Source organism: Parasteatoda tepidariorum, chromosome 1, assembly GCF_982258835.1.
Source record: "Parasteatoda tepidariorum strain Cologne lab strain chromosome 1, Ptep-v5.0, whole genome shotgun sequence".
In the NCBI taxonomy this organism is placed as follows: Eukaryota; Metazoa; Arthropoda; class Arachnida; order Araneae; family Theridiidae; genus Parasteatoda; species Parasteatoda tepidariorum.
Window position 1 is genome coordinate 76150712 of NC_141755.1, and position 27765 is coordinate 76178476.

The following is a 27765-nucleotide window of genomic DNA, read 5'->3' on the forward strand; positions in this document are numbered from 1 at the left end:
AACGTACTTCGTGAAGGTTCAAAAATCAGGAAACTTCGACTTTTAATTGCTTTTGTTATAATTGGTTATTAAATCATGTTTTAGTCGTTCCAATTAAAAACCATTCATTGGTTGTGTGAAATGAAATTTTAAATTTTAATGACTTAACTAAAAGAACATTATTTTGTTAATCGAGAATGAATTAGGAAAGTTTTACTGGTTGGAAAAAAAATAATTAAAGTTTGTATTTGGTAAAGTTTTATTATGTGTGCTTTGCATGTTTTAAACAGCTAATTCAAACAAAGGTATGCATATTATTTATATTTGTTTTGGAAAAAAAAATTATATTTTGTGAAAATTATCGAATTTTATTCAAAGTTGCTAATTGTTTTATTTGTCTTATACATTACAAAAAAATACATTTAATAATATTTTAAGACTAACTTTTTATTTTATATTGGTTGAACAGAAATAAATTTTTATAATGAGAAAGTTAAGTACGGTTTATTCGAAATATATCTTGAATGAAATTGTTTCTCTTGGTAGCAGAAAATTAGAAGGATTCGTGTTTAACCATATCTGAATGTTATGAGGATTTGTCTTTATTTCTTTATACATTTTTCATTAAAACCACAAAATTTTCCTGAAATGTCTTAAATGTCCTTAATGTCTCTAAATGTGAATGTTATGAAGATTTTTCTTTTATATTTCTTCATGATTTTCACATTTTTCAATGGTATCCTTAAATGATAATGTGTTAACTCATGATTTAAAACCTTTTTTCTACATTTTTCTCGTAGAGAATTTAAAGTTATATCTTTGAATGTTTAATCGTTCACTCAATTTAATTTATAAATCGTATTTAACCATACGCGTACTTAAATAATTTTTATGTCTTTTTTTATACCGTTTGTCATTATGCGAAATATTCAAATACTACTGTCTGGAAATCTCAAACTGTTTTATTCAATGTCAGTCAAATTATCGAAGACACGTGTTGATAACGATTGATATTGATAAAGATAATAATAATAGCAATGCTTATGATGATAATCATAATGATTATAACAAAAAACATTAGAGAGATTTTGCATTTTACATAGAATCCCGAACCTTCAACTGCGTAAGATCTGCATACGTTCGTTGAAAGTTATTTATTCATAACAATTTTAGGCTTTTTACAGACCATGCACAGAACCTGCGTAAGATGCAGAATTCTACGTGAAAAGAGAGCATCTTTTTAACATATGATAATAAACGCTGGTATTTCTAAATCTCTTCATTTTTTGCAGTGAAATAATTTTGAAGCAAAACAACTATCTGTTTTTTTAAAATGTGTCCCTTTTTCAATATACATCAATATTCTTTTTTCAAAATAAGAATTATATTATACATGGAAATTAAATGAACATTTCATGAATAAAAAACTAATATAAAATGTATACTAGAGGCTTTTTCTTTTATAATTATTTAAAAATACTTTAGATTTAAGAAACCGAATACGCGTGGTATAAATGTGTTAAGTAAATAAAAAGTAATAATAAAATAAAATATTTCCACCAATTGTAGAGTTAAAACTTAGGGAAGTTTGTTAATGAACTCTTTTTCGATTTAGAAGCGTTTTCCTACTATAGAATTTTCATTTTCCTCAAAAATTCAAAAACATTTGTTAGGTGGCGTTTAAGAAAGAATATTATACTTTTACTACAGCAACTCATTTGCATATTTTAGTCTCTAGAGTCTACTTAGGATGAATTTTATTTTGCTATTTTATCTCACACAACATTATTCATCTCACGCAGCATTATTCAGTTTTGAAATGTAAAGACAGCTACATCTTTTCTTACAAAAGATTCCTGCAGTTGTTGTAGGTGCAGTGATGTAAGTCTTTATAGAATTTTTGTGTGCCTGCCATAAAATCAGATTTTTTATATTTCATTAAATTTATCGTTCATTTTCAGTTGTACAGAAAGCCCCGAATTAATGTATAAAAATACTTTTAAAAGATTTTATATTCTGTTATTATTTATTGTTATTAGATTATACGTATTACTTTATTTTAGTTGCACAGTTCCTTTTCAGTGGTATATTTCCCACTTTCAGTAAATAAAAGATTTGCATGAATTTTCAACTGCATTAAAGAAGTTTTTCTTCTAAAAATTGAAAAATAGTTAAATAAATTTGTAATAGGAAGATAGATATATGTTAAAAACTATTAGTATGGCTAAAACTTTCATAATGTGGTAAACTTTACCGTGTTTTTGACTCTATGGGAATATTAAAAAGCTCGTTAATTTTTGTTATTGTTAATCTTATTAAAATCATTACCAAAGAGATTTGGATAATGTGTTAAAATTTGGTAAATACAGTAAAATTTGACAAATTTATCATGGCATTACACCACAAATTTGGTTTTATTACCAGAGAATTATGGTTTGTCTACCAGTGCAATTATTATGCCTGAATTGTTTTTTCTTCGTGCATATTTACATATATTAGACAGGATTTTTTATATGTAACTTCAATAATATTAATAACTATTTATTAGTATTATAATTTAATGAAAGTTTTTGAGTAAAAAAAGCTGAAAGTTTCAGAAACTAATTTTGATCAGAGGATTGTGTATTCTGTTTTAAATTATAAAAGTAATTCAATTCATTGCATTAAATAAAATTATTGTAACAAATAAATTTTAAATACGGTTTGAATGTTAAATATATTTTAAATGAAACCTTCATCAATTAAATTAACATGGAATGTGTTCTAAAAATTATTTTCATTGCAATGTAAAATGAATACTGATTTAAAATGTCAAAATATTGCGACCAAAATATGCGACCAAAATATGCGACCAATAATTAAATGACCCAATATACAGTAATTTGCATTCGATTAACAGGTAAGCGGTAATACCATTAAAGTTACTATTCTAACGAATTTAACTTTCATTTTAATTAATGAGCAAAAAGCTCCATTAAGGCGTGTTTTATTTGGTTTTAGATATAAAGTTTTAAGAAAGTATCTGGTTATTTTTCAAGTTAATAGCATACGTCACGTATCATAACAAATTAAAACATAACATATGCTGACTTAACTTTAAATGTAACACTCTAACAAATACATTTGGGTATTTAAATTTTACATTCATACTGCTGTGCGTCTAAAAGAGATCGCCAAGAAAGTTCAACTGCAGCCAAGAATACAAAATGAGACCGCACTTATGCTAAATTAATTTTTAACCCTCAAGTAAAGTGAGTAACAAAAAGACCGCGCGAAAGTAAGAGTGAAAATAATTTACAGGTTTATTACTGTCAATGGCTCTAAAGTTGATTTTTAGAACGAGTGAAAGAATTAAGAAAAGCCTGGTGGACTTTGGATTAAAGTAAAACGCGAAAGTCGACTTTTAATTCTTCATGTATTATGCATGATCGCTCGCTGAAAATTTTTACAGCCAAAAGAAGAAAGAGCTTTAGCGGAAGAAACAATCCATGTGGTTAATTCTTTCGATGTTCCAAGTTTTGAGATTAATTTCCGAAAATGTAGTCGGGCGTGCTCATCTTAATATTTTTTTGTAAAATCTTCGTTCGTCATCTCTTGTTGAGAGTGAGTCACAGCGTGATTAACATGTGATATTATTACATGAGCGAAAATTGAAATAGCATCTGTTTATGCGATAAAATGTCCAAGTATGGCAAGAATTCATTTTTTTAAAGATACGCATCATGAGACATTTAACGCCAAGTTGGCTAGATTATCGTTATTTTCAAAAGTCTAGTTAATGCAGCTTAATTTTAATGTTCTTGTATAAGATAATTGTATTTTTTGATATTATTCGGGTTTATAAATTATAAAAGCTAGTTATTCTTCTATATTCTCACATTCAAGTTAGAAAAATGAAATCATTTAAAAAAAAATAGTGCATGGAGTCCCTCCCAGCGGAAGAAGTTAAAGTTCGTAACCCGTGACGTTAATAGTAGAAGAATCAGTAGTCGTAGAAGGATCGCTAGTTCTATTCAACGACTCTTTTTCCTGCTCCGCTCGCTTCCGTGCTCTGTAATAACGGTAATATTGTGCATTTTTCACTCGTGGACCTCTTGAACCAGTGGAAGTGCTTGCGGTTGCCTCATCGTCTCGCCATGGAAAATGTATTTGTATTAATAATGTATGTGAATGCGTCATAATGTAATTTCAAAAGAGAAACCCAAACAATCAATTGATATTCACAAGAGACGTACCTTGACATAACCTTAAATCCGTCGCATTGTCCGTGGGATTGTTTTCACTCATTTTTACAATTGTTATCCGCTAAATTTGAAAATAAAAAATACTATCTTATTAAATTATATGTGTATCAAATCAAACTAAAAGAATATTTATAGAAAAACAATACTTTTATGACTTTTATTATTTTTATGCTAGTGAGAACCAAAACGATATGGAAATGAATGAGGGAGAACTGGATCCTACCACGTGATTTCCGGCCAATAAAAATGTGACGTTAAACGTTTAACGCAACCTTGTTGGAAGTCGCATAAGAAGTATAACTTCAAAAAAATTAAGATCCTATAAGCGTTGATATTTGATATAATATGGTGATTCTGCTTTTTAAGTTTTGAAATGAACACAGCATTAAAGGTATCTTTTGAAACAGCTCGTTTAAAGTATGCTATCATAAATATATATTTCAAAAGTGTGTACACGGTAGTAGATATATAAGGGAAATATTACGGTAAATTTTATTCTTAATTGTAGTATTAGCTAATATGATGCCCTGATTTGTTTTCTGACTTAATTTATCTGATTTTAATACTGTCAACATTGTGTGTGGCATTTGAAAGATTTAATGCAATATCTCATTAAACACGCTTCACGGAGTTGAATCTTAGCAATGTTGATTATTTTTCTGTTACATTAAATATTGAATTTAAATTAAAAGTCAACGCATCCTGAGTGATCCTATGGAAATCATATCAAATCCCAAATTGAAGTTTAATTATTGCAGGTACTTATAGTTTTATTGAACATTACTCGAACCACCTTATTAAAAATTGTAACATGAGTGACTCCAAATTTAAAGAAAACCACTAAACATTTCTAAAACTTAATTCAAATTTTCAATATTTCATTTTCATAACAGAGAAAATAAATAAAATCCGAAAGTTGAAAAATAATATTATATATATATTATAAAATATCGTGAAAAATAATTTTAAGTTTCTTCAGTATGCAATTACTTTCAAATTTTCGGTACAAACAAGTTAATAACTAGTGATAGATCAAAGAGAGATCGTGACCATCAAAGTTAAGGTGCTTTTATTATATGGAGGTTGTTCCCTAATCCGCAACTTCAATATATTATATTTCTAGCTTAATATATTTCTAGAATTCTTGTGGAACCTAACGTTAAAAATGAAAATAAATTGTCATAAAATTATACTCGAATATATAGAAAATCAGAAAAAAATAATTTAGTTTTCTCCAATAACTTGGCGTGATAATTAACAGAAACAATTTACAACTCGGCAAATTCATTGTCAAATAATTAGTGTAAAGTGATTAAAAGTGCTTTTCATTAGCATTAGTGCAAAAATCTAGACTATAGCGAGATTTGAAATTTTCGTTTCCTAATGTTTTCATTACTTTATTGTTGAATTTAATAACTACATTCGTTTTAGAAATTTATCTCAAATTAAATGCTTCCTAAAATATAAGACAAAATCACTCTCTATGGATTTCATAAAACTGTAAACTTTTCAAGAATAAAAAGAAAGAATAAATAACCTGGTTAAAAAGTAGTGTAAACTCTCAGAAGAATCCTAATATTAAAATTAGAATTAAGAATAGAATTTATTTTTTAAAGAAATTTGTTTTGTGTGCTTATAAATTTTAATCAAAAACAGCGGCATTGTACTAGTTAATGTGCTAGCAAAGACTGAAGCATCACTTGTGGAATTACGAGTTCTGTGAATGAGTTCATGAAATAGGGAAGCCAAATTGTTAATTTAATTGTAATTTAATTAATTTATAGCTTAATTCAATTGTTAACTAATTATCTTATTGTGGTAATATTGTTGGTTTTTTAAATTAGGAAACATTTGTGAAATGAAATGAAATGTTTAAAATCCGTAAAATAATAAAACTGGAAGGAAAATTTCACTGTAAACAGTATGATAAATAATAGTTATAAGAGTTAGCATTTTAGATATACTAGTACCAATTAGTACAAAGCTCAGTGTGTTGTACTATATCTTAGAAATGTAAATAAAATTGATTTCTATGGTGTTAATAATTTGAGAAACTTTTGTCAATTAATTACAAAAGATTAAATTTCTCCAAGATGACTTCTACCGTAAGAAATTAAATTATGAAGAGAAGGTGATAAAAATGTGGTTAATAACAGAAAAGCTGATGTGGTACATTGTTAGGTGGTAAAGTAATTTTAAAAGTCTTTAGGTACCATTTTGCTAATTTTATTTTCTAGAAAATATTTTAGTAACTTTTAAAGTATAGCAAATTAAATACCATGCCTTAAAAAGTTGATATTTTTTATTTAAAATAATAGATATGATTTAGCAAATTGATTAAACTATATTTAAATAATTTATTTTAACTGCATCATAAATTTTTCAAAAATTACACAAATGGTTTTTATGCCACAGCTCAGTTACCAAATATGACATTTATTTCTCCAACTCCTTTCAGGCACTTTATAAATATGCTAATATGTAGGTAATAAATCCTAAAAGTCAGCCACTAAAGTTAAATATCTAAAAATATCCGTAGAAAAAGTTAAAGATATATCCCTCTCCTCAAAGTAGTTAGCAAAGAAATGTTCTCGATAAAGTAAAATTTTTCGCAGACCGATAATCCTAAGAACTTGCAACTCCCTTCTGGCTGATTGCCACTAAACAATTTACCTATAATCCTCTAAACTCAGCCCCCCTCGCTCTTAATGACCTTCGTATCGATTAAAGGAAATGAATTCGGATTCTGGTTCAAAATTTACATTAACTTGCGACCAAATATTCAAATAGATGAGGGTCATGAATTACAATCAGTCTTGAACTCCATGCATTTGTTGGCGAAGAACTAGCTAAGATGATGTCAAGGTGCGAAGTAATAATATTCTTAATAAAATATTACTTTCGGAGTTTATGTAGTATTTAATAGATTCATGTGAGTTATCTGTATGCATAAAAATTGTTGAATTACGGGAGTTTTCAAGAAATATTATATTCTTACTCTATGATTTCCGTATATGTCCGAAAAAAAGCAGACTTGATTAATAAAAAAAATAATAAACTATATAAGAAAAATCATTATAAAATTATTTCATAATGATTTAATTTTTTAATTGGTTTATCTCAATTTTATGTTGAATTATAAAAAAATAAAATAAATTTTAATCAGAAGATCTCTCAATTTGACTTATATGTTACAATCATATCAATGTTTTGAAAATAAATTAAAATTTTTATTTTTATTTTTTATTTGCTAAACTAAGTTTGGATAAAAAGAAAAGAAAAATTCATCAATGAAAATATTCTGCATTTGAAATTCTTCTGATACTAAATTAGAATATACAATATGCTCATTATAATTATAAAAAACACGATATAAAATTTACATTACAAATTCGTTTTTAAATGTCGTTTTTTTTCCAGTTAAATACATATTTACTAAATGTAGTAGATTCTCCATGCAACGAATTCCTCTGTATAACGAAATTTTAGATTGGAATGATAAATAAAGTTCAAAATACGCTTCCTATAGTAAAGTACTTGTCTCCCCGTAACAAATTTTTCCAAAATTTACCTTGGTTTTTGTTATATACGAATCGTATGTACTAATATTATTATATGCTTAATTTTTACAAAATTGTTTATCTTTGGAATAAAAATGTTTATCCTTTTTCTCAAAAAAGAAATAAACTATTAAGATTAGGTTTTCTGTGCCACAGATTTATTTTTGAATGTGCCTGCTTTTGGTATCATTGGCATTATTCATTTCATAATAATCGTTTTCCTTAATATTGCGAATTTTGATTTAAAATAAATTGAAATTGTTATACAGAGACTTCATTTTATCAAGTTTTTTTTTCCAAAGCGAATTAAAGTTTGATTTACAAATTTTTTCAGTAAAATGAATGTGTGCTCCACATTAAAACATATTCTATTAATTATCGTACTGTACGGTAATGACATTTCTGGAAGAAAAAAGACATAATTCTTGTTAATAAAACTATATTATACAGTGATTAAGCCGTTCTTTTTGTTATTTTTCCATTCATATGGTAACGGTTTAGCGGAAATTTTACTTTTCTAAATTATAGTTCTTATTACCACACATTCAGTAATAATTACAAAACTGAAAATTAATTCAACCTAATAAATGGTACAGTATTCTAAGGTATCATGTTAAAAGTACCAAATTTTATCACATTTTATCGCATAAATTAAATCGTATTTTATTGTTATTTTGTCCAAAATCATCACTACATTCTATTAGTTTTGACCGTACCTTTCTTCTCATTACTATTTAAAATAGTACTATCAGTGCTACTTTATTCAGTACTTTTCAGTACAATTTCAAAATACTTTATATTTCAATTATGAATTTATGATAAACTACAAGCAAAATAAATAATAGCGAAAGGTAGGCAGTTTTTTGGCACTATTAACAAGTGCCATGTAATTGCCAAGACTCAGAATTAAAAGTATTTTTCAATATCTACTTCAGCACTGATAATGGCACTTGAATATAATTTGGAAGTAGTCAAAAAAATTTATCATCTTCTTTTGATGACTTTCCATTCATTAACAATTATTTCCTTTTTAGCTTGTCATTATCTCCAAATCTTTTTATTAATTAATTTTAACTTAAATTTTCAAAAACTTTATGATACTTAGAGTTTTTAAGAGTCTTATTAAAATTTTCCAATTAAGGAGATAAATTTAACGTTTTTCTGAAAGCAAATTTAAATATAATTCTTAATTAATAATTCAAATAAATTCTAAAATTTGTACCTAAATGATTTAACAACCATTTTGATATTTTTATTATTTTGAATTAATTATTTTTACCAACAAATTATTATGCAAAAAAAAAGTTCGAAGGAGTTATTGATTTTGATTTTATAAATAAATTAAGACTCTGCGTAGTTTCCCAGTGAAAGCAATTTTTAATTATTAGTAATAATTAATGCAATTACGGAAAATTAAAGATTGTATTTTTTTAAAAGAGCAGTGAGAGATCGCAAAATAAATATAAATTCTAATTTTCTTTTCAGATATAATTGTCCTTGAAAATATATAATAAATGTGCCTGAAGAAAAGTTTTGGAAATGAAATATTTCTCAGACAATGAAAATTTGTTTACTCGAGTTAAGATACAGTTTTGAAGATGATGCAATGCACGAAGCAGAAAACTGCTAAAACGAAGGAATTATGATTTTTAGTAGCGCTGAAATATTATTATATTTTTCTAACTTATGAAATGGTAAACTTTAATGTAAGGTATTGAATATTCTTAAACCGTTATTCGTAACGATCAATTTTTTCAACTATAATGTCTCAACATTGCTCTTACATTATACTTTTGCTATTTTCATAAAACGGTCTTAAAAAACTTTAGCTTTAAATTCATTTATATGTAATTTTAAATATTGACATATAGTAATATTTTTAACGTGTTTTTAGAAAAGCTTTGTCCCTATTTTGATTTTTTGTCAATATATCGTGAATATTACAAAAAATTTCTTTATTGTTATAAGAAGAAATTTTCAAACTAATTTTGAATGAAAATGTAAAACTGAATTTTTTTTATTTTTTTATTAATTTTGTTCTTTATTTTTTAGGTAAGTACAAATAAAGTACCAACTTTAATTTTATGAAAAGATTTGAATTTCTTTGCCACTGAACAATACATTTTGTAAAAAATGTAAGTATCATACAATATCATACAGTTAAAAATGTATATATTTTATAATTATATTTAATGTTAATTATTGTTTTTTTTAATTATTTTTAATGTTAATTATAAATTTTTGTAAAGGTTTTTCCTATCAATAAGTACAGCTTCAATTTATAATTGCTCTGTAAGAACTATATATGTTAATTGTTTTCACAAAAATTATGCATTCTCTCTCTATATATATGCATTGCATAATGTACAGGCATAATATATTAATATATATGCATTGCTCTTTCCCCCAAAGATAATTACATAAATGCCTACTGCAGAGAATTTATGTATAAACGTATGTATTTTTTGGGAGTAGGGCTACAACCATAAAAGTTATATAAAGTGTGATAAATCCTAATGTCACATCGAACAATATCTATTTTAATAAGTTTGGAGGCTTTAAATGTGTTATTTGATTTGAGGCCATGTTACCAATCTTGAGACAATTTGATGTTATACCAATTAATCTTAAAATAAAAGAAAAAGTTTTCGCCTGCAAGAGAAAAGGGTTTGGGCAGCAAATATGTAAAATTTCAGCAACATTCTGGAAATATATTGCATTTAAAGTGCTTTAAGAAACCAACAATAACTAAAGAAAAAATAGAGTAAATGCAAAGTCTCAGTAACCTTGTGGGAAGAGAATGATCCAAATGTGTTTAAACACAATAAGGCAGAAAAAAAAAGATTGCAGCAATTGGCAAATTATACAAGAAGATATTGCAGCAAATTAAACGTTTCAATGACGCTGAATAAAATTGAAAGACTTTTGTATACATTTGATTTTATTGAAAGCCATTTCGAACGCGGATATATCTCATTTAATTATGTTTTATTATACTACGTTTCTTTTTTTGATTAGTTTTTTTAAGTCCTTTTTTTAAATATTAAAAAAAAACATAATTTTAACATGATGTCGAAGCATTTTTATATCCTTATATTTTTTGCGATTCTCAAAGATGCATAATTTAAATAAATACACAAAAAAAATTATCTAAAATTATTCATCTAAATTTTATGATTCTGGCTTCAATTAGTGAAAAAACGAGTTAAAGTGTTTAAAAGTAAATCCCAAGCAAACATGAGTGTTGCTCTGAATCCACAAAGAACATCATGGAATATTTTTTAATTCTGAAATTCTTGGGTTAAGGGCAATCTATTTTCATTTCTTACTATAAGATACACGTTTCTTTATTTTTATTTTGTCATTGGTTTTGAAATTCGAACACATTTCTATGACAATAAAATACATGAATTGGAATTGAACTCCTCATTAACTATTCATAAAGTGATGCCTAATTTCAAACAAATGTTTTTTTAGATTTGCTGCAATTTTCTTCTTTGCAGCAAAACATTTTAATTCAAGCCTAATTTCGTTAATTTTTTTCTATTAATATCAAAACGCAAAATATCTGTTTCCTACACAGCATATGTATTATGATAAATATAGAAATTAGTCTTCATTTTGATTATTTTAAGGACTATGAAAAAATCAAAAATCAACTTCGGCACTTATACTGAGAAAAAAAAATTTTTTTTGCAGAAAAAAGATGTTTGAAGAGAAATATAGAATTTATTTTTCTGTGTTTAATCGTTACCGAGGCTCTGCGAAAAACAGACTACAGACTTTCTCTGTATAATTGAAGGTTTTGAAGCTGATTTTCACAAAACTTTTGTTTCTCCTCCCAATTATAAACGGATTAAAACTGTCAAATCGAATTCTTGTTTTTGCCCTACAGTTTTGCTAACCATAATATAACTATCTTTTTCAAATAATCTTACGATTATTTTCTATTCTTCAAATAATCTTACGATTATTTTCTACTATTATTCGCTTTCTTTTCATCAACTATTTTATGGTTTTTAATATCGTATGAATAATATCATGATTTGATTTTATCGTCAAATTGATAATCTAACTGATTATATCATTCATCCGATATAATTTTTCGGGGTAAGCCAGGGGTAAGTATTTGATAAGGGTAAGCCAGTATAGTTTTAAACGTTTTTTTACTTAAATATGATTTCAATAAGTAAGTCTTTTAAGATAAAGACCCTTACAGACTGTAGAGCTGCCGTGGCTCGAGGGACAGGGAGTTTGCCTCCCAATGAGGTGACTCAGGTTCGGACCCCAGCGTTGAGTGGTTATGCGAATTCTGCTCTCGATTCGCACTGACCATAGTGCTGATATAATTATTTATATAGCTTTTTTGCTATTTTATATAGTTTCTTCGTTAAAATAACAGAATTTGTTAAAATAAAAGTGCTTATCAGCTTTAAAAAACAGGCACCCAATTTTAAATAACAGTACTTCTCTCTGAAATGGACAATTTTATACTAATAAATAATTTAATACGCAGTTGACAGTTTCTTTCTGTAAATTTTCCAGGTTTTTTTTTTCACAGCGTACATTTTATAAAATACTTAAGTGTAGTAAATGTAACCGATCCCCCCTGGAACAGGAAACCTTAAAAATAATCAACATTTCCTTGAACATTAATAATCAGTTCCCTTGCATAAACAGGCCTCATTTTTTGTTTAAGAAAATGAAACTTCAAAATCTGATCTCCCTTAAGAAAAAAACTGACCATGATGCTGATATAATTATTTTATATAGCTTTTTTCGCTATTTTATGTAGTTTTTACGTTAAAATAACAGTGCTTATTTACTTTAAAAAACAGGTACCCAATTTTAAATTACAGAACTTTTCTGCGAAATAAACAATTTTATACTAACACGCCAGTTGACAGTTTTTTTCTGTAAATTTACCAGGTCTTTTTTTCACAGTGTACATTTCATAATATGCTTAAGTGTAGTAAATGTAACCGATCTCCCCTGGAACAAGAAACCTCAAAAATAATCAACATTTCCCTGAACTTTAACAATCAGTTCCTTTGCATAAACAGGCCTCATTTTTTGTTTAAGAAAATGAAACTTCAAAATCTGATCTCCCTTAAGAAATAACTGACCATAATGCTAATAAAATTATTTTATATAGCCTTTTTCGCTATTTTATGTAGTTTTTACATTAAAATAACAGTGCTTATTTACTTTAAAAAACAGGCACCCAATTTTAAATAGCAATACTTTTCTGAGAAATAAACAATTTTATACTAACACGCCAGTTGACGGTTTTTTTCTGTAAATTTACCTGTTTTTTTTGCGCAGTGTACATTTAATAACATGCTTAAGTGTAGTAAATGTAAGCGATCCCCCCTGGAAGAAGAAGCCTCAAAAATAATCAACATTTCCTAGAACATTAACAATCAGTTCCCTTGCATAAACAGGCCTCATTTTTTTGTTTAAGAAAATGAAACTTCAAAATCTGATCTCCCTTAAGAAATAAAAAAAAAAATGTTGGGGGAAAAAAGTCATGGAGGGAAATATTTAGGGAAAACTATCTCTCGTAAAAACCCTTTGAGTTAAAATGACAAGCTCCCGCTCCACGCATCTTCTAAAACACTCTAAAATTTCTGTGTTTGCCTATACCTGTCTTCTAAACTGTCAAAACCGTTTGTGGAGAACAGCTTCTAAAACGCATTTTAAGTCGGCGTCTTGTCAGGGGATATATTTTTGTCCCGTTGTCCAGAAATGGGTGCTGCGTCAGAAAACGTTTCATCCTGTTTACGTCAGTCTGATAAATTCGACAAAAAAAATACAACATCCAAAGAGAATTTTTTGAGCTAGATGACGCATTAAATTTGTGGAAGGGTTATTTTGTGATTTTGTAGGATTTAGTTTATAAATTTGAGTAGGGGCTTACAAATATTAAGAAAATGTATAATTCTTAAAACAACTTATATTATAATCAATAAACTTTAAAAAAAACAATTATAAATTAACCCTTTTTAATGCAGTATATTTACCACCACTATAACTTTCATATGCCATTCGTTATTAACTTTAGCCATGATGAAGTAATGCTGAGTAAAATTGGTTACAACATGCCTGTTCTTAGAGAATGCATGATAATAAGTTATAATATATTTTTCCTTTTTCAGTTGGGAATAATTATAAATCAAAAGAAATGAAAGTAATTAAGTTTATTACTTATTTTAAACACCTATTGGGTAGTAAACATATTTACCGCAAAAATATGTTAAAATTAAAATTAATTTTATCAATTGATCTAAATGATTATTTTTATCTAAAATCAAAAAGTATTTTAATGTACCCTTTCTAGAAATAAATGGCCTATTAAGGGGTTTATTTGCTTGAATACAATAAATGGAAGGGAAAGATTAAGAAAACTACTTAAATTGAGAAATATGAAATATTTACTTAGAAAAGGAACTATACCTGTCAATTCTAAGTTTGTGATCTGACTGAATATATATATATATATATATATATATATATATATATATATATATATATATATATATATATATATATATATATATATATATATATATAGCAAAATTAATAAATACAAAAAAACACGAAGAAAATTAAGAAAAACAATAAGTTTCATTTATTGCGTATAAGCTGCAAGTAAACAGAACTCATAAGATAAGTTCAAAATGAAGATAAAACAAAGGAAAATTACAGACATATGAAAAAAGGGGGGAAAGAGTTTTATCCTTTTCTTCCCAGTTGTTTGTTATTTTTTTATTATCTTTCTTTCCCCCCTTTTTTCACATGTCTGTAAATTTTCCTTTGTTTTAACTTCATATATATATATATATATATATATATATATATATATATATATATATATATAAAGATAACTTATGCTCCGTGGTAACAGGAGACATAGTATGGTTCATTCATTTTTAATTATAAATATTTATGATCATTAATGCACTTATTATTTAAAAAACGATGTTTTTCCTATTCGACATTTCGCTACACCAAAGGAAAATTAAATTAGAAATAACTGTAAATAACAGTCGGTAGATTTGCAAAAAAGATTACCAAAATTATAAGCTGCATTCTACAGGCTCTCAGATCAGTTACCACATCTCTGATTTGTACCACTTGAAACTAGAGATAACAGTTGCCTCTTTTTAGAGGACGAAACATCTCTTTTTTGAAACTATTAAATGGATAATACAAGCGAAGATTTTGATGTTTTTTTTCTTCAAAATAAAAAAGTTAACATGTTTAAAAAGGACAGTAGAAGAAAAATGTAAGCTTATAGCTTTTGATATAGGCGGAAAAACAACCATATTCTAGTAAAGTCAAATAAATGACGTTCCTCTACTGCCACAAATGGGTGAAATAACTATGCACCCACTGCATTTTATTGGGCTGCTTCAAACCTAAAGGACGAATAATCGCCCTTTCACAGAGTCATTTCTGATTGCCTTGTGACGTAGGCAAATAAATTGCATACGTCATGAACATGAGGTCTATCCAAGTGAACAAGCAAACGGCGTGGTAGTCAAGAGCATTGGTGCCGAGGATTTCTACACTTATCATGCAATCTTAAGCTAATGTCAATCCAAGCAAAGACTGCTTGTGACATGTGTCACGAAGCAGTAACAATTATTTTTTGAAAGAAAGGAGGAATATGTTGGAAATAAAGCAATCGTTTTTACGTTGAAATCTCTTGACATTTGCTTTAAAAATTAATTACATGTTAAATAATTAATTAAACATGAATGAAGTGAATTTATAGCGTAAATTTTAAATTTAGACGTGATATTTATTAAAAGTCGAGAGTTGTTTACCTTTTTCGTTTGTGAAAATATATTCATTAATTTATTCATTTTAAATATGCGTTTAGTTATAGCAGCAAATAATAGTTTTAACTTCAAAGTTATCAAAATAATTAGTGTTGCGTAATGTGAATAGAGCAATAAATCTATTCAACTTTTAAAAAAAACCTGTGCCTTAAGAAATTATAGTACTTTTTTATTAATTTAACAATTGTTTAGTTGTATCATTTACGTTAAATTCTACTAAAAGTTAGATTTAGAGTAATAGCATTTCTAAATTATAAATAGATAAACTAATCATGTTACTTACAAAATGGAAAATCCGGTATTTTGTACATGTCAAAAGTCAACCGTAAAAGTGTAAAATGATAAGACATTTCTCATATGCCAACGCCAAATGACGAATTGACAAAGAATAAAATATAATGAATTGAATCTTTTAGTTAGTATGTTTATGATTTATCAGTGTGAGTTAAAAATAATTTATTTGTGCAGCAAGTCGATTCAAGTGCTATTTTGTTTTCGTTAATGGGAAAGCTACTTCGACATTTTCTTTTAATAGAACCATCACAACGTGTACTTTAACTTGGCATTTTCTACAGTATTCCTTTTAAGGTAAATGGTCGTTGCTCAGTATTCTCTATACTATTGTTTTTTTCTTCTAAATTCGTAACAATAACCAAAAATAGTTGGTTCAAAGTAAAATGTATGCTTCCTAAAAAATGATTAATTGAATAAAAAATTTATTTTTCTTTGATCATCAATCCAGTTATTTCTATTTTTTAACAAGAAAGCTAGAAAAAAAAATGTTTTTCTGTGATCCTTACTTTTTTCACTTTGCTTAAAGAGTTTTTGTTATTGTGTGCATTATCCTGATTCTCATATTTCATACTTTGAAGGTTACTTATCTTACTTCATGCATTACATAGATTCTCATACTTCATGCCTTAGAGATTGCTTCTCTTACTTCATACATTGCATAGATTCTCATATTGCATACTTTGAATGTTACTTCTCTGACTTCATACATTGCCAACATTCTCATATTTCATACTTTGCAATGCCCAAGTTCATAAAGTTTTATTTCAGTAGAGTAACTAATACATATTAAACTCTAAATGCATTTAATGCTAGTATAATATCACGTTCCAATATATTAATCAATTTCCGTCTACATAAGAAATGGCCTAAAATACTTTACAATATGTATCCTATTTAGTTTTATTGATTTCAATAATTCTATAAAGATTTCAGGATTTTTTCTAATAAAAATGGATATAAATATAGTGTGTAGAAAAAAATGATGCAAGCATATTACACCATATGAACCATGCATGTTATGTTAGATGCTTTAAATACTTCTATTGAACAAATCATTCGATTTGAATGCATGTTTGCTCTTAATACCAAGCATTGTATTTCATAAAATGCGCATAAGAAATGAAATTCATAACATATTTAAACTTTCAAACTACTTTTAAATTTTTGCAATATTTTTATTGGAAAATTTAATAAAAACAAAAATAGATAAATGCTCAAATTCGTCACATTAAAACTGTGCTATACATGCACTGTACATTGTTCTACACGCATGCGTAATTTCGCGTTCCTAACTCCTACAGTGCTTGCGAAACAAAACAGGCAGTAAAATTCAGTTGAATATCCAAACAAGCGGTGCTAATGTCGGCGGCCTTTATGATTTTTTAGTGCATACATATCTTTTAACAATACTTTTCAGAATCAATATCTTAATTTATAACATTCATTGTGGCTGATTCATCAAATTTCGCTCGATTATTTATTCATTAGTCTTGATAAGTTTTAAAGCATAAAGTTAAAAAATAGTTTTTATCACTATTTCTTAAGATAGTGAGGTTTTCAATGTGAAAACAAAATAAGTTTAACGTAATCTATTATTTATAATTTGCTCTGGAATTTTCCAGCTGATCTATAAATCAATCAATCAATCTATCAATCTATATAAATCTATCAATTTTTATTACATTATTATTAAAAATTATTATTGGAAATTAATGTTAAAATAAGCCTTTAAACAAAAGTTATGCTTCAACGCAGAATATATATATATATATATATATATATATATATATATATATATATATATATATATATATATATATATATATATATATATATATATATATATATATATATATATATATATATATATATATATATATATACGTATATATATATGCGTATAGATACGTATATATATATATATATATATATATATACGTATATATATATATATATATATATATATATATATATATATATATATATATATATATATATATATATATATATATATATATATATATATATATATATATATATATATATATATATATCTCACAATAAAATTGAAATTATAAAAATACGGGATCTTTGTTTTAAAAAGCAATATAATTATATTTCTTCTGTTAAAAGCTGTAATTAGTGTTTTTAAAATAATGCTCAAAATTCTAAAATCACTTTATCTGAAACCTATAAACTTTAGAATTATTATTCCGCTCACAATGTAATTTATAACATTTTCAGTAACTCTTTTTAGTAATCATAACTAAATAATTAGTAATTTAAATAAGACGAGCTTCTATAATGAACTCAAATTACGCAGAAAAATGATTTAACTAATTAGTGTTGTCATATTTTCAAAAATTACCTAATTGTGAAGTTTCCAGCTCGGAAAATGCAGCAAAAAAAAATTCTTTATAAATCACATGAGCTTAAAAGTGGCATTATTTAAAATAATCTTGTAAACCTATACTCAAACACTACTTTCTGAACTCGTTTGTCATAGGTTCTTATTGCATATAACTTTTTACTAACCTCTAATTTTGAGTGATTAGCGTTTAAAAGTATACGGTAGCGTTTACCTTCAAACTAATTAATAATTAAATTGCATCGTTAACAATGTACTAATAAGGTGGACTTTGTAATCATTAGAATCACGCACTATTTTCTTGCGCCGGGGACTCTGACCCGACCTGGAATTAAGTAATTGGACACGGTGCCTAGTGTCGCAGTCAGCAGTGCCCTAATTGCTGCAGTAATTTTCCGGCCCCCCTCACATTCCCATTCTTCTCCACATTTCGGTACAGTGGTTCCTAACACTCATCAGGAAAGTCCTTATTCAGATCTCTTAGGATCTAATAAAGATCTTTATTCCTTCTTTAGATAGAAAATCCTATTTTAGTTGGGAGTTAATTTTTGGATAAGTGGTCTCGGGAGAATAGATTAAATTGTAATTTTCTGTAGTTGGAATAAATCAAAAAATTGGTCCGATTAATTGAATTCGCTTGGATTGTTAAATGTCTTTTTTGCAATTTCTTATAAATTCGAATAATTTGAATTCTTATCGATCTGGAATTGATACGATCATTCATATAATTATCAGTTCAGAATACTAATATTAAATTTTAGAGTACAAATAGTTTAAGTACTAATATATTATAGTTTAAAATAGTTATAGTTTATTTTATATATATATATATATATATATATATATATATATATATATATATATATATATATATATATATATATATATATATATATGAAAGAAAGTTACAAGTAAACGATACGTCATTACGCTGAAGTAGTTTGAAATTATCGCTACATTACAGCAGCTAAATTAATTGTAGGTTAAATAATGCACAAGAAGTTAAAGATTGGGTGAAATAGATAATGGTAAACGATATCGTTCTCTAAATTAGCTAAAAATTAACTACTAAGTAAAATAAGAAAACTAAAGGATGCTTCTACACCTAGAGTTAAATAAAATGGATGATACGTGAAAGCAAAAAAAGAGAGTAAATAAATAAAGATAAATCATATTTATACCGTTTGAAAAATATTTGACTTTAAAAAAAGTATATCTAATTGAAATAAAAATGACCTGCAGTGAAACAAAGAACAATGTGTATTATGACATCTAATCTGGAAAGATAAGGAATTAAGAAAAGAATTAAGTAAAAGCTAAAGAATGAAACTACGAGTAGGCAAAAAAAGTCAAATAAAATGCTCTTTAAGTAGCATTCAAAACGATTTTGAATGGGTAAATAAAACGTAAACCATGACATTCACTGAAATAGTTTTAATTGAAGTCTAATTTAGAGACAAAATCTCAGTAAAATAGTGAATGTCAGTTATACAAATAAAAAAGAAGAAATTAAATAATATGCAAAACGGAAAAAGCGAAGTTAAACTGCATCAAAACACTAAAACATTTATTAATAAAGCTACTTATAAAGCAACTAAATGGAAAAAGAAGCAATGTCTAGTGCTTGAAATACAGTTTAAACAATCTTCGAACAATAAGGGTGGGGAAAAAATAAAAAAAATTATTAATTAATAAAAATATATCAAGGGCGAATACATCAAAAAATAAAAGTACATGGAAAATAATAGTAAATTAATTTTTAAAAAAAAGCTTTTTTCGTTAAATCAAAAGTTTTAAATATAGAAGGATATGTTTAAAGCACTTACTAAAATTATACACTAAAAATTTATTTTTTTTACCTACTAAAATTTTATAAATTTTACAATTAGTATTGAAAATTACTTACAAAAGTATGTAATACAAAATCATGGTGGCTAGTACGCGTCCAAAACATCACCATTAAACAATCTATAATTGAACTAGCCACAGTAGGCATAACTGTGGCTAGTTCAATTATAGAAATGCAACTGCTTTATTTAAGTAAATAATGCCAAATATTTACTATTAGAACTCCCTTTTACCTGCTACGTTTTTAACTCATTTTTATGTTTCATATGTTTTTAATTGCATTAGTTATAAAAATAATTTTAAAAAATTTAATAAAAAGTAAATTACTTGCTTAACCACTCTTACATTTTATTTATAAAATCATAAATTAATTTTTTATATATTTAATTTCTATGTTCACTTAAACTCAGTAGCTTTTTATTTTACATTTTAAGTTTATTTATAGTGAATTAGTGTATGTTTTAAAATTAATCGAAATTCGTGATTTTTTTAAAGCTACTATTTTAAAAGATATTCCCCTTTTTTACATTTGTGAAACAATATAAATCATTATAAATATTCATCATTTACACGATTTTAAAAGTTTTTATAATTAATAGCTGTGAATAACTTAAAAAAAGAGACAAGGCAAAATGAACATTCAGATAATGTTCTCAATGTAATAATTCTTACAACAAACAATAACTTTTTCGAATCAAACATTTTATCCCCAAATATTTAAGTAAACGTACCACAAATACATCCCTAACCACTTTAAGAATTTTCTTATAAATATAATGTTTTTATTTTTAGTTCAGTGAATTTTATTTGCACTTGATAAAATTTAACTATTAAAGTAAATAAAATAGCGTATATATTCATTTTAATATCTTTCTTTAAACACAAATTAGATACCTGGGGTTTACTATACACACATTTTATCTAACTAACACTTAAAAGTTACTAGGTGGAGAAAAAGTTAGTCTTCTCTAACTTTCACCTCAGCAACAAGTATGAGGACAGAAAAGGGCCTCTTTGGCGATCGATTTTGGCGAAGCAACTGGACAGGTATCGCCAATAACTTTTCGCCAAGTCTTACCTCCTTGGGAACGTAAGTGAGGTGAAAATCACGTGTTGAAAGAGTTCACAGTCTCTTTCTGAGCCGGACAACCACTCAGACAAGTTTCTGATCATTCATTTCTTACATGGAGACAATATTTAAATAATTTGCATAAAATAAATCGGTAAATATTGAGCATTAATCTGGTTTAAACAGATTTTATCTGGAACTGATTATTGCAGTGACTTCCATATAAGATACATACGGAGAAAATTGAGGTTTAATCTTGAGGTAAGACATTGTATAAAGTTATTGGATATTATATAATAAGCAAATAGGCAAATTTATCTTACATTTTTTAATTTACAAAGACCCGAAAGGCTCCAATAGTCTGAATGTCAGTTACAATATTGCGAAGAACAGTAATGATTTCGAAAAGATGGGATAAGATAGTTATATAAAATATTGTAATTATTAATTATTGTATTATTCAAAGCTATATTTAATATATCTATAGTCAAAATTGTTCGAAATGCTTTTAAAACGTGAATTTTATTTGCAATATTGCAAAATTGAAAAGGAAACAAATAAAGCAATTACGTAAAATAATTATACTTAATTAAAGCTTAAAACATATAATTTACGTAATATGTATTTCATTTTTTATTCATTTAGTTAAAAATGCTTAAATAATTGTATAAGATATAATTATGCTATATTAAATTATTATATTTAGCAAGATATTATTCAAACCTTGAATTTCATCAAGAATTCAAAATACATTTGAAGTTAAAATTGTTCGAACTATGAATGGAAAATTTAAAAATAAACAAAATTTTTGAAAAGAGAATAAAACAATTACATATCATGCAATTATATTTGATAAATTTTCAATTAAAGTATGTAATTCATAGAATATGTGAAAAAGTAATAGCTTTTTAGTTATGTTTACATTTTCATTGTTAAAACTGTTTAAAAAAATTTAACAGCGTGAATGTTAATCACAATATTGTAAAAAAAAGTAAGTTTTGAAAAGGAATCATAAAATGATATAAGATACAATTAATTTTTATATTACATTTTTGCATATGAAACAAATAAATGTATACAAACAAAAAATTCATTTGTATAGGAAATAAAAAATATCTATTTTAATATTGTTAAAAATGTTTGAAACATTTTTTAAAGATTGAATGTCAGTTATAATGTTGTAAAATTGAAAAAGAAACAAAAATGTTGGAAGTAATTACACATTTTTATTATTAAATTATAATAAAATTTTTAATTTGCTTTTTAAAACTTCTAATTCATATAATATACGATTTAAATAATAATTTTTTTCATTTCAAAATGCTAAAAATGCTGCAATAGCATGACTTTCCTCAACAATATTGTGAATTAGAAACTGAAACAAAAATTTCTAAACGAATATAAAATAATGAAACAAGGTATAATGATTAAATTAGGTATGATTTTCGAATCTTGCAGTTGTTATATTGCCCAATACAAAATATCTGTCCTACATATTTACTTTTAAAAATGTTTCCAGAACGTGAATGTTAATTACAATACTGTGAAATCGGATAAGATATTGTGAAGGATGTTATTAACTTAATATGTTTTGTTTTATGTGGTGTTTAAGCATGTTTAATTTTTACCCTAAATTTTCCAGGTGCGAACATATTTTGCAAATCTAATAGCAATTCTAAAATTATTCCACATGTAACTAATTGAATTTTGTGAAATATGGTGATAATTTAGATAATATTTAATTCAATCCGAATATAAAAATTTAGGAGAAAAAAGTCTTGGTCTAATATGTAAATATTTTCTTTAATTTTATCAGGAAATTTCTAAATCTTATATGCACACTTGCTCATACAGTGTAAAATATTTCGTAATGCTTAAGAGTTAGATTTAGGTCAAAATATTTGCAATCTAATAATATGTGAACACAAACCAATACAAATTTAAGGAAAATAATGGAGTCCAAAACTTAGAATATGAATTTAGTTATTTCTCATTTATTTAATTCTTAATATTTTTTTAAAAAAAATAAATGTAATTTGTTTTTAACAAAACTTGGATAGAGCTATTTTTGTTCATATTTTTTAATATATTTATGTAGCTAATTTTAAAATAAATCACTTTCCAGGTAGTAATATTGCAAGAGATTTATATGTTTAATGGTAGTATATGTCGATTTAGTTTTAAAAAATGTTTGTAACTACTTTGAAATTTCGCTCAGATTAACATTTTTCCTTTTTATATGCGAGACATAAATAAAAATAGTGTTGAAAGACAAAACACAATATTTCATCAAAATTTAAAATCAAATCAAATCTAAGTCCATCTTTTATTAGTATTATTTGAAGTGTGAGATATGCAAATAATTACATCATTTAACGAAGTAAGTTAACGTAACGAAATACAAAATTTGAACAAAATCGGTCAAGTAATTTCTGAGAATTCAATTTTTAATCAGGTCGTACATTTAAAATTCAATTCCTCTGGAACTATTTAACTGATTTCTCTCAAATTTTGCCAAATAAGTTTAAATACTTTAACATGATGTGAAATATTGAATGGTCCATTTGTTTTGTCCACCTTTTTTTCTCATTGTATGGTATTTTCACCTAAATCTATTAGATTTATGAACTTGGTTTTAGTGTACAGAGTAAAAATTACGTAAGAAAAAATGTATCATTTGTAAGGGCAGTCCTATTTGTTAATTCTCCTCTCCAATAAATTTAAGATTGGGGCAAAAAACATAGTCCGAGTGAGGGGCGAATTTCATGTTTCGATACAGGTCTAAATTGAAAAGTTTATAAATGATTTCCAGCTTTCTTTAACCATTTCAAATTTTACCTTTTTTATTACTCGGGATCTGGACTATAAATGTAAATTTGGAATGAAAAAATGTTTATTAAAGTAGTGTACTTTAAAGTTTTACTTTAAAAATAAATTATATATTTGCGACGAGTGTAAAAGAAAGTAATAAAAGTGAATTTAATTAAGCTAAATTTTAATAGCTTAAAATTTACAATTGATTATTATATTTATGAATATTACGATATAAGGATTATTATTATAATAAAAAATTTACAAAAGTGCATCTGGCTAAAAATTATAAAAATATTTTCTTCGTCTTGACGCTTTATTCAATAGTTATTGTAATAGTTAAATAATGCGCTCTTTTTAAACACAGAATATTATTAAAGGTTTTTAACTAACATAAAAAGAGCCTCGTTTAGTTACTAAACATAATGACATTTTCTCACTTTACGAACTAAAGCAAAGAGAAACGGACAAACTATTTCGTTTTAACTTTATTCACAATACATTTTTTTTTACTTCAAGTTTTTAATTTTAAAATTAACACAATTTTTCGAAAATTTCTGATATGGTTATTTTTTAAGAGTTATTTATTGAATTTCAGTAAACTTTAAATGCTTAGCTAAAACATTATTCTTCAAGTGATTCTTAAGTTATAACAAAATTTTCTTTAAAAATAAATTTCGCGAAAATAAATGTCCTTCTTAATTTAACGAAGCTAACTAAGAAGTAATAAGCAATTTATATGTTATTTAAGTTTATTATGTAGAAAAGCTATTTATGTATTATGAAAAGTTATTTATGTATTATGAAAAGTTATTTATGTAGAAAAGGATATTATCTTCAAATAGTATATACTTTGTTGCGTTCAGTGACGCGTTAAAATTTCTTGTAATAAAATTTAAGATTTTAAACTGTAAAAGGAAACGTTTTGATACTTTAGATTTCTTTATGGAATTCAAAACACTATTAGCTCAAGTATTTATAAAAGTATATTGAAAATTATGTAAATGTATTCATTTTAAATTCAATTTCTTGAAAATATCTCTAAATTTAAATTTTACAAACAATAAATCATGTTCCATTTTTTTTCCATTTGAGTGTGAACATTTATGTAATTTTAAGTATTTTATTATCATCATAAAATGTTTGAAAGTTTATCATTTTTTGCGACTATAAGCCTTATGAATAATTTAGAAATGTTTGTAAAACGTTAATTATTGATTTATTCTAATTACGCAAATATAACATTTTAGGTTTTTAGTTTTTAAATAATTAATGCAATTTCATTATATGTTTCAGTTTATTAACTTAATAACACTAACTTTTTAGCAATATTTAAACTCACCTAATTTTCTCTAGTAATACTTTATTTGTCCTTTTTTTATTCGAAATGAATCATATAAAAAAATGTATATATTATCACGCTTCGTTAGTTAAAAGATTAAAAATTGTTAAAAATAAAAATAAGTTTTTATTCTCAGATATTCTTAATGATATCTGAATTCTGTTGAGAAAAATTAAATAGATTTATTACCCAATTTCAATGAGAGTTTGAGGTTTTAAATTTTAATGCAAATATTTTTAAAGCAAAAAATACCTCTGAATATTTTCGCAAATTGCATATTTGTCTGCCTCGAAAATAAAACTATAAAAATTCTTAATAGTTTACATACGATTAAGTTAAGATTTAATCATGATAGATTAGCATTGTTTCTTAAAATTGTCTTTAGATGTTTTAATAGCAAACATTTATTTCGATTAGGGTTTTTGTTTTATTTTTTAAATTACACATAAACTAATGTAAGAAACTTTTAAGCATTCACGATGAAATTCACATTATTAATTGCTATCTATTAAACCTACAATTATACGAAGAAAAAACATAATGATGGTTCACTATTTCTTATAAAGGAAATATTTTATTAAATAAGTCTGCAAGTCATGGTAGTTTCAGAACAAAAATAACATGTTTCGAAATAAAATGTTTTGTTATTCATTAATTCTTCAAGCAGATAAATTTAATTACTAATCATTAGGAGTAATTAATTTTAATTTCATGTTAAAATCGTAAAAAAAGCTAAAGATTTTTTAAAAAAAATAGTCTTGTAGAATTCTAAATAAGTATTTATTGACTGAATATATGATTTTTATGAATAGTTTCAATGCTTTTCACTTACATTTTGATAATGCTGTAGTATTTTAATAAAGATATTACCTTTAGTTTCTGCGGTTTTTATGGAGATGAATATTTTACCGTATTGTTTCTCAACTCATTAACGTTAAATTGGCAGTTTTAGAAAATATTATCTCATATTTGTAAATCGTGAGAAACTGTAAACAAAACTGAGCCTGATTTTTTTTCGTATCATTTAACAAATTCAAATATTATGAAATTTTGAATAATGGAACAAAAAAATTAATAACCTAACATCCCAAGAAATGAAAAGTATTCAGAAAAAGGACGTTTTCGTTTGATTTCGTAGCTTCGAAACGTAAACCTTTCGTTAATTATAATTTTATTTAAATTGCACTAAATTAGTTTATTTAAAATTATGCTCTTGAACCATTAATATTGAGTAATAGTGCGTGATAATCTGATGATTAGATAAAAAGTTATTTAGGACGTTCGCAGTGTTTCTGACACTTAGCACTTCTATAATCATCCCTAAGAGACAAGTGTTTGCCCAAATGAATTAACATGTCACAAATTAAGCTTGTATTAACCATAGAACTTCACGAATATGAATTTTACAATACTATGAAGTTTTTTTTTTTTAATTTTTCAAATAATGCATTCCTTACACTTCCTTATAGACAAAATGTTTCGATAAGCTTTATTAATTTAAATGTGTTTGTATTTATTTACAGTAAAGTAAATGATAAAAAGAATTCTGAATTTAGTTTATTTTAGAATTTCTTTTTCAATACTTGCTATTGTATCCAATTCTTCCTTTTCGAGAAAAGACCTTATAATTTCATTTCATTTTCATATGATGACGGATTCATCCTATTTACTTTTAAAATATTTTGATCATAGTACTTGTTATTTTAATGCTTACTGAATATACATTATTTATACAGAGTAAAAAACTGTAAATAATGAATGGATTAATTAAAGCGATATAATCGTATGGAAAAAGGAAATGCAAATATCAAGAAAATGGTTGTTTTTATTGTTATTTGTTGCATTTCCCAAAGACTAATATATTATTAGATTAAATAAGATGTATTTTTAGAACTTAGCTTATCATGAAAAGGACAGTTGTTATTCTTTTATTATTAATTGCTGCCTTTCCCAACTTTTGCATCATTAGGTTGCAGGCATGGTTTTAAAACCTCAATTCTTCAAAAAAAATATTTAATTTACTCAATTTCATGAAGCATTTAAAATTATTCTATTGATAGTGTTTAACATAGATTTATTGCTGAATTTAATTACAATTAAGCAACTACTTCGATGAAATTGCATTTATCACATCACATGATATTTTTATACCGATTCATGTAGATATTATACGTTATTTAGAATTGTATAAGCATTGTAAGCACGTAAAATTCCCATCGTTGCGCGTCATTGTAAGCACGTTTTTTCAAGTCACTAATTCATTGACATTGTGCCTTTTTAACTTTGTTTTTACCTATGTTTTACCTGTGTAATGAATGAAAAACAAAAAATAATGAAGAACATAGTATAAATTCTAATGTATTAAACCTTTGCTACAACGCCTGAGACATTAAAGTTTATAAA

General features: G+C 25.7%; 2 protein-coding genes across 10 annotated transcripts in view; both read left to right on the forward strand.

Annotated features, from left to right (window-relative positions):
• Positions 1-27765, forward strand: part of LOC107456609 (CUGBP Elav-like family member 4) — a 550694-nt gene that overhangs the window by 393732 nt on the left and 129197 nt on the right. The gene's annotated exons all lie outside the window — the stretch shown is intronic.
• The window catches only part of LOC107456607 (CUGBP Elav-like family member bruno 3), a 713873-nt gene continuing 707340 nt past the window's right edge, over positions 21233-27765 (forward strand). For 5 of the 8 annotated variants that reach the window (XM_071179587.2, XM_071179599.2, XM_071179595.2 and 2 more), the window contains exon 1: positions 21233-21470. The gene's annotated coding sequence lies outside the window, so the exon portion shown is untranslated. The remainder of the gene's footprint in view (positions 21471-27765) is intronic. The other 3 variants (XM_071179591.2, XM_071179606.2, XM_071179603.2) reach the window with 2 other exon arrangements.